Below are 8,844 nucleotides of genomic sequence, written 5' to 3' on the forward strand. Positions count from 1 at the left end.
AATTTTTATTCTTTAAGAGGCCTCTACAACCCCCCCCCCCCACACAAACACAATGGTAGAATGTAGAACACTTTACTGCTTAGACCAGAAATATGATAAGGATATCTGCTTTTACTACTTCTATTCAACATTTCACTGGAGGTGCTAATTAGGACAATTGGGTAAGAAAAAGAAATATAAAACAGACAGAAAATAGAAAAAGTCAAACAATCTCCTTGCATATGACATGAAAATCTTATTTACACTGAAAATCTTAAGGACTCTACATATAGGGGGAAAAAACCCAAAACAATTAAAGTGAATAAAAGAGTTCACTAAGACTGCAGAGGGATGCACAAATGTTATACAAACCCCAAGTATATTGCTATAATTTAGCAATTAGTAATCTGAAAATGAAATAGCAAAAGAATTAAATTTTAAACAAGAAAAAACAATTTATTCAAAGTGAACTTGAAGTGCAAAAAATCTACACCCAAAATACAAAAGCCTATGGAAATAAATTTTGAGAGATCTGATAATGGAGAGTTGATGAGTATATTAACTGTATTAATGATGTCAAAGTACATGCATTTATCAAAAATCAAAACACTATGTTACACATAATTGCAATTTTTATTTGTGTTATACTTTAATAAAGCTAGAAAAAAAAGAAAGTCTTAATGAGTCCAGAAATAAAGCATTTTATTTAAGGTAGATTGATTTTTTAATTCAATATGGATGATACAGCTAAATGTAAGGGCTAAAATTGTAAAACTTCTGAAAGAAAATATAAGACTAACTGTGACTTTAGGTGAGGAAATGGTTTCCTAGGAACAAAAATAAAATGCAAGTTCAAGTGGAGTACAAGTACACATTACAGATACCAGCGGACAAGCCCTTTGTGCTGCAAATGAAACCATGAGAAAGTAAATGGGCAACCCGAAGAACGAGGGAAAATATTTGTAAATTAAAATCACAGGATACCAAGTCATAACAGTTAAAGCAAAAAACAAAACAAGTAGCTAATAACAAGTGTTGGTGAAGCTGCAGTGAAATAGAAACACTCAAACATTGTTGCTGCCCTTCTAAAGAGGTTCAGAATCTTTGTAAAACAATTTGGTATTGCCTCAAAAGATAGAGTACTAAACAACATAGAAATCCACAGATATGTTTCTTCCCAAGGGAACTGAAGAGATATGTATGAAAAAAAACGCTTTCACCCTAATATTTGTAAAATTACTATTTAAAACAGTGAACATGTAGGATTAATATATACAAACAAATGTATGTGTATGTGAGTGTACATGTGTGCAAATGTGCATCTACCAACTGATTAAGGACAGAGTGTGGTAAATCCATACAATACTCTGTTAGTGAACCACGAAAAGGAGTGGAGTTCTGATAAATGCAGTGAAGCTTCAAATAGAATGAACTTTTAAAACGTTATAAAATACAGAATAACTTTCATGAAACAATATATTTTATGATCAAATTCATGTAAATTGTACCAAAAAAAAGGCAAATCCCCACAGACAGAAACCAGATTAGTGGTTCACTACTAGGAGTAGTTGGGAATTTAATTTGAGTTAATGTTAATGGGTACAAGGTTCTTTTTGACTTGATAAATATTCTAAGATTTGATAGTGATGGTGATTGTCTAACTCAATGAATATACTAAAATGAATGAATTTTATATTTTTTTCCTTAAATTCTTTTATTGTTACATTTTAGGTATACAATACATTTACATTTATCATTGGGAACTTGTACCTTTACATGATGTATCTTGGTTCTTATTTTTTTCCCGTTACCTGTGTGCCCTTTACCCCCTCCATCCTTGGCTAGTTACGAAGACTTTGTTTCCATGTTTTCCATTTCTCATAATATTTCCTTTCCCTTCTTTACTTTCCCCTTCCCCTCCTACACTTTGGACCATTTCTTCCCATTTCACAATATCAATTATTCATTTTGATCATTGGTACATTTTAGGTATACAATATAATGACATTCATCATTAGAAATTTGCACCTTTACATAATCTCTTTTGGTTCTTATTTTTCCCCCTTCCCCTGCCCTTCCTTCAACCCTTCCATCCCTCCCTATTTACAAAGACTTTGTTTCCAGGTTTTCATTTTCTCATATTAATTCCATTCCTTTTTTCCTTTCCCCTACCCCTGGAACTTCCCCTTCCCCCTTTGCCTCTTTTCTTCCTATTTCACATTATCTATTATACTTTTTTAGTCCTCAGTTACACTTTCAGTTTCTCACACTAGAGAAACTATTCGGTATTTACACGTGTGTTCTATTTATTTCACTTAAGAGTATCACCTCAAAGTGCATCCATTTAGCTATAAATGTCTCTAATTTATCATTTTTTATGGCTGAGTACTACTCCATTTTATTAAAAACCCCCACATTTTCTTTATCCAATATCCAGTTGATGGGCATTTGGGCTGCTTCCAAGTTTTAGCTGTCACAAACTTTGCCACTATGAACATGGGTGCACATATATCACTGTGGTATGATTCTTTTAATTCTTTGGGGAAGATACCCAGCAGTGGAATAGCTGGGTCAAATGCAACTTCCAGTCCTAGTTCTTTGATATATCTCCATACTGATTTCCATAGCGGTTGAACCAGTCTACACTCCCACCAGCAGTGGAAGAGGATTCCTCGTTCCCCATAGCCTGGCCAGCATTTGTTATTGGTTGATTTCATGACAGCAGCCATTCTTTCTGGAGTGAAGTGGAATCTCAGTATTGTTTTCATTTGAATTGGTTGAATGACAAGTGATGTTGAACATTTTTTTTATATTTTTATTTGCCACTTCTCATTGTTTGTGTGAGAAATATCTGTTCATTTCAGATGCCCATTTTAAAGATTAGGTCTTTAAATTTGAGAGGTCTGTTTTTTTAAATTTCATTATAGATTCGAGATAGTAGACCTTTGTCTGAGGAAACGCAGGTGAAGATTTTTTCCTACATTGTGGGTTGTCTCTTCACACTGCTGGTGGTTTCTCTTGCTGTGCAGAAGCTTTTTAGTAAGAAGAGATCCCACTTGTTGATTGTTTGTGCTAGTTCATGGGCAACTGAGGTTTTGTTCATAAAATCTCTTCCTACACCAATGTCTTCAAGATCTACCTAACCTCTGTTCCAATTGATTCAACGTTTCTATTTTAATATTTAGATCTTTAATCCATTTCGATTTTATTTTAGTGCATGGTGAGAGATATAGGTCTAATTTTAAACCTTGACAAGTTGAAACCCAATTTTCCAGCATCATTTATGAAAGAGGCTATCTTTCCTTCAATGAGGGTGTTTGGCTCCTTTGTCGAAGATGACATACCTGAGTGTGTCTGGAGTTGTCTATGCATCTTCTAATCTGTTCCAGTGGTCCTCAGGTCTATTTCTTTGCCAGTACCATGGTGTTTTTAATCACAGTAGTTTCGTAGTATAGTTTCACGTTGGGGATTGTGATACTCCCAGCCATGTCTCTGTTACCTAGATTTGCTTTTGCTATTCTGGGTCTCTTTTTGTTCCAAATGAATTTTTGGATTGTTTTCTCAAGGTCTGTGAAGTATGGTCCTGGGATTTCAACGAGGATTGCATTGAATGTATATAGCAGTTTTGGAAGTATGGCCATCTTCACTATGTTTATCCTTCTTACCCAGGAGCAGGGGATGTCTTTAGATTTTCTGATATCTTCTTCAAGCTCTCTTTTCAGAGTGCTATAGTTTTCAAGAAGATTTGATTTCTTTCGTTAGGTTGTTTCATAGGTATTTCAGTATTTTGGATGCTATTGTGAAAGGAATTGTTTGTGCTGTTTCTGTCTCAGTCAGCCTGTTGTTCGTGTAGAGGAAAGCTATTGATTTTTGTGTGTTGACCTTACATCCAGCTACTCAACTGAATTTGGTTATTAAGTCTAGAAGGCTTTTGGTGGTATTCTTGGGGTCTTCTATACAGAGTATCATGTCATCTGCAAATAATGACAATTTGACTTCTTCATTTCCTATCGTTATTCCTTTTATTTCTTTCTCTTCTCCAATTGCCATGGCTAATGTTTCCAAAACTATATTGAACAAGAGTGGTGACAGTGGACATCCTTGTCTTGTTCCTGATTTTAGTGTGAAGGATTTCTGTTTTTGATCATTTAGTATGGTATTGGGTGTTGGTTTTTCATAGATGGCTTTTATCAGATTGAGATAGAGACTATTCCAATTTTTTGTAGGGTTTTTATCATAAATGTGTGTCAGATTTTGTCAAATGCTTTTTCTGCATCTATTGAGATGATCATATAGTTTTTGTCCTTGGCTCTATTGATATAGTGTATTACACTGATTGATTTTTGTATGTTGAGCCATCCCTGCATCCCTGGGATGAATCCCACTTGGTCGGGGTACATGATCTTCTTGATGATCTTCTTCATTCTATTTGCCAGTATCTTATTAAGGATTTTTTCTTCTATGTTCATTAGTGAGATTGGCCTGTAGTTCTCTTTTTCAGTTGGGCCTTTCTCTGGCTTGGGGATCAAGGTAATGCTTGCTTCTAGGAATGAATTCAGAAGCATTGCTTTCCTTTAATTTCATTTGAAGACTTTAAACAGTAGTGGCAGTAGTTCCTCTCTAAATGTCTTGTGGAATTCAGCAGTGAAGCCATCAGGGCCCAGGCTTTTCTTAGTTGGTAAGTTTTTAATTATGTTTTCAATTTCATTGGTTGACATTGGTTTGTTTAGAATTTTTAGGTCTTCTTCATTCAACTTTGGTAATTCATATGTATTTAGGAATTTGTCCATTTCTTCTGTGTTTTCCATCTTATTGTCTTATAGGTTTTTGTTTTTGTTTTTAAAGGATAGGTGAATAAGGTTTTATTTATCACTATCAGGATTCATTGATAAAAGGATGTGAGGTTAAAGTAGCATTCTGTTCCATTTGAAGAGGGCAAGCCTAGAGAATTTACTCCAAGTCACAGAGTAAGTTCTGGAAGAGCCTACCAGGGGTGGTGAGCCTATGACAGGCGTGCCACAGTGGGCTGTTTCTATCATTGAAAGCTCTAAGAAGTTCGCCTAGTTTTCTGATACTCCACCAGGACTCTAGGCACATAAAAAGAACACATAGAATCTGTCTCAGAAAGCTGGTCCCACTTTTTCTAGTTCCAACAATAACAGCTACATAAATGGGCCTACATGTTTGTGTCTCTCCGCAAATGACCAGACATCTCTACTCTTGTAATATGATTACAAATGTCTACCCACATGGAATCATATGGAAAACCAGTCAGATGTTCAGCCTGGGATCCAGACATACTGGCCCCACTGTGGCTTTGGTTTCAAGTCAAGATCAAGGCAAACTATCTGAGGATTAGCAGCACGTGGGTTTGCCTACCTCCCCTCTTCGGTTGGACGAGTTTGCCTCTTGCTCTGCCCTTCCTTTCTCCAGAGCAGGTGCCAGGAGTGCTTGTTCCTCTGCTCTGTAATTACCTTATTGGCACACATTCCCTTCTGTTCAGGAGAGGGCTGGGTGGTCTTGAGCTGTTTGAGCTTCAGCTGGTGCAGCAGAAGGTCTGGCCCGAGCTGGTCATACATGTGCTTCTGGCGCTCCAGCTCATCCTTGCTGGCCTCATATAGCCGCTTCATCTCTCAGAGCTAGGTGTGCACCTTTGCATTCAGGGCAGGGGAGGCAGGCCTGACTCTCACTCCAGGCACCCCTACTGTCACACTCTCATCTCAGGAAGGGACTGGGGATTTGTTCCTCCTTCTTTCCAGCCCCTACTTCATCTCAGCTAGGAAGACACAATATGGACCCATCCCTAACAGGCTTGAAACCCAGACCTTGTGAAACTTTTTTTTTGGGGGGGGGGGCTTCTTTATAGTCTAATTTTCTGAATTAAAATTAAGGAAGCTTGGAGTATTATGATTCCCTGAGACCAATTTTCTAGACGCACCTCTTTGGTCTCACCAGCAGCTTCTCCACAAAACTCCCACCAGGGCCACTCTGTGTTCACCCTCACAGAAATCCTGCCTGGCCATAATCTCCCTCACCTGGTCCTCCTTTTACCTTCTCATCAGACTCCCACAAGGAGGCCACCATGTTCCGGAGGCACTGCAGCCCTGCCTCATGGCACTGCAGCTTATCCTGCAGCTGACATTGCACCTCTAGCAGCTTCTCTTTCTCACCCATGATGTTCTGGTGCTGGATCTGCAGCTTCGGGAGCCAGCATAGTAACAGCTGTATGCAGGCACTTAGGGTAGCACTGCTGTCCTGTAACTCCACTCTTCTGTTCAAGTTGTTCTAGGTCACTGGTGGGTTGTGCATTTACTTCTCCCTTTGTCTGCCCCTTATCTTCCTACCTAAGGCAGCTTGACCTGGGCTGAGATTCTTTAGTTCAGGTTGGCCTTGAACTCACTATGTAGTTTAGGCCGGTCTTGAACTTGCAGGTATCCTCCAACCTCAGCCTCTGGAGCACGGGGATTATAGGTGTGCACCACCACACCCTGTATGAGGTTCTTTACTTGTGGTGTTGCCTAGGTGGTGGCTGGAGCTATTTTAAACTCTACTCTTATTTATCTTCCACAAATCCTCAGACTAGTGCTCTTAGCACTTTGGTCATTCCCTCACCACTGGTGCTATTAACTTTTCACTTTGGCTCTCTGTGATTGTGGATTTCATGATTTTAAGCTGTTGGAGCCCAGTCTGAAGTTGCACCTGCACCTTCAAGAGCTCACTCTGCTCATCCTGGCTAGCATCATACTTCTGTTGCAGGGCACAGAGCCTGGTCTTCAGCTTCTCATTCTGTGGGTAGAATGATTATTCTCAAGAAGTAGCAGACCCCTTACTAGGTCAACTTGATCCTTTTCAGGTGCAGACTGTTTGAGAACCTCCCCTGGGTCTATAGTTTGGTTTCTTCAGCAAGGCAGACACTCAACAATGAGTATTTTTCTAGAATCCCAAGCTATGTGGCTTCTATAGCTGGCCTCTAGTAGCCTGGGTTTCTGGTTTTAGGTTGAATGTCAGAAGAGCTCAGAGTCTCCTGAGGCAGACTCCTAATGGGCCCTCTGCCCTCCCAGGTGCCTCCCCTGGCAGTGTTTACCTTGACAATGCTGTGGGAAGTTTGAAACCAAACCATTTCATTCTGGGCACACTTGAGCTCCCTTTGAAGTCGCTTCTGCTCCTCCTTACTGACCCGCCGATGATGCTGTAGCTCTTGAAACTCACAACACAATTCCTTACACTTGTTCTGCATGTAGTACATCTGCTCTTCAGCTCCCAGCAGTTGCTGGTGCAACAACTGCACTTCAGGATGAGGCTCGAGGAAATCCATTTCTGAAGTCTGAGACTCTGATGATACCATAGTCTTTAGTGTTTGGGACTCCAGCCACCTCTCTGTTGCTGTTCATGTCCTCTCATTCTCCAGCTCTGCCAGCTGCCCCATGAGGCTGCTGTTGCTCTGCTGCAGGGCCTGATACTCCTCATTCAGAAAGTGGTAGCGTTCCTGCAGTTGCTGCAATTCTTCTTGCAACCCAGAGAAGTTCGAAAGACTTACACTGTTCGATGGGTCAGAGCTCTTCATTTCCATTTCTGCTTGGAGTGAGGCAATCTCCATCTCACATCCCCCTCAATGTCATCAAGTTCATTCTGCATCAGGTAGAGATCTTCCTGCAGAGATGCTATGTCGCTCTCATGTTCAGTTGCAGAATCTGCCGTGGCTTGCCACAGATTCTGCATCTCAGCCTGGGCCAAGTGTAACTCTTGTTCTATTTCCTTAAGTTCATTTTCTTTCTCATGTTCCAACAGGGATATTTCCTCCCGTAGATGCTGCAATTCACCTTGGACTCCTTGGATCTGCTTGTTGAACACCTCTGCCGGCTGGGCACTGGCCAACCGTTCATCTTCCAAGAGCCCCTGCAGCTCTAAGGAGTCATCCTCATGCTGCCCAGCCAGTTCATGGCTCTCCTCCAGCTCTGCCACCAGCTGGAGCACTTGAGCCCTGAGCTCCTCCAGCTCTGTCTCTGTGAGGCTCAGGCCCTGGTGCTTGCCAACAGACAGGGAGCTCACACTGCCACTTTTCTGCACCTCTTCTTCTTCTTCTTCTTCTTCTTCTTCTTCTTCTTCTTCTTCTTCTTCTTCTTCTTCTTCTTCTTCTTCTTCTTCTTCTTCTTCTTCTTCTTCTTCTCCTTCTCCTCCTCCTCCTCCTCCTCCTCCTCCTCCTCCTCCTCCCTCCTCCTCCTCCTCTTCCTCTTCCTCCTCATAGACAGCTGGGAGTAACACCTCCCCCTCCATAGCTTGCATCCCACACCATTCTAGGGACCACCAGCATTGACCTTTCTTCCTCTCACAACCCTCAGACACCTCATAGGAGCCTACAGTGGTTACTGTGGGTCCTGGACCCACACAGCTCCAGCCGGTGGCTCCCGGGCCAGCCCTGGCACCTACCTCCATGCCCGCTCCTGCAGCCGAAGCCTCAGCCTTGGGGCCCCTTGCCCTATAGGTTTTTTAAAGTAGGTATTGATGATCCTCTGGATTTCTGCTGGGTCTGTTGTAATTTCACCCTTTTCATTCCTAATTGCATGGATTTGGGTCTTGTCTTTCCTTTTTCTGATAAGGTTGGCTAAGGGTTTGTCAATTTTGTTTATTCTTTCAAAGAACCAACTCTTGGATTCATTAATTTTTTGTATCATTCTCTTAGTCTCCATTGCATTGATTTCTTCTCTGATATTTATAATTTCATCCCTTGTATGAGCTTTGGGTTTGTTCTGCTCTTCTTTTTCTAGAAGCTTGAGGTTCAGAATCAGGGTGTTTAATTGGGCTCTCTCTGTTTTCCTAATATGAGTATTCACTGCTATGAATTTCCCTGTAAGACTGCTTTCATTG

General features: G+C 40.8%; 1 pseudogene; it reads right to left on the minus strand.

Annotated features, from left to right (window-relative positions):
• Positions 1 to 5,354: 5,354 nt before the first annotated feature.
• Positions 5,355 to 8,412, minus strand: LOC101710686 (coiled-coil domain-containing protein 136-like; annotated as a pseudogene).
• Between the last annotated feature and the right edge of the window lie 432 nt (positions 8,413 to 8,844).

The sequence above is a fragment of the Heterocephalus glaber genome, unplaced genomic scaffold (genome assembly GCF_053883595.1).
Source record: "Heterocephalus glaber isolate CG9 unplaced genomic scaffold, H.glaber_assembly_v1.0 deba00001538, whole genome shotgun sequence".
In the NCBI taxonomy this organism is placed as follows: Eukaryota; Metazoa; Chordata; class Mammalia; order Rodentia; family Bathyergidae; genus Heterocephalus; species Heterocephalus glaber.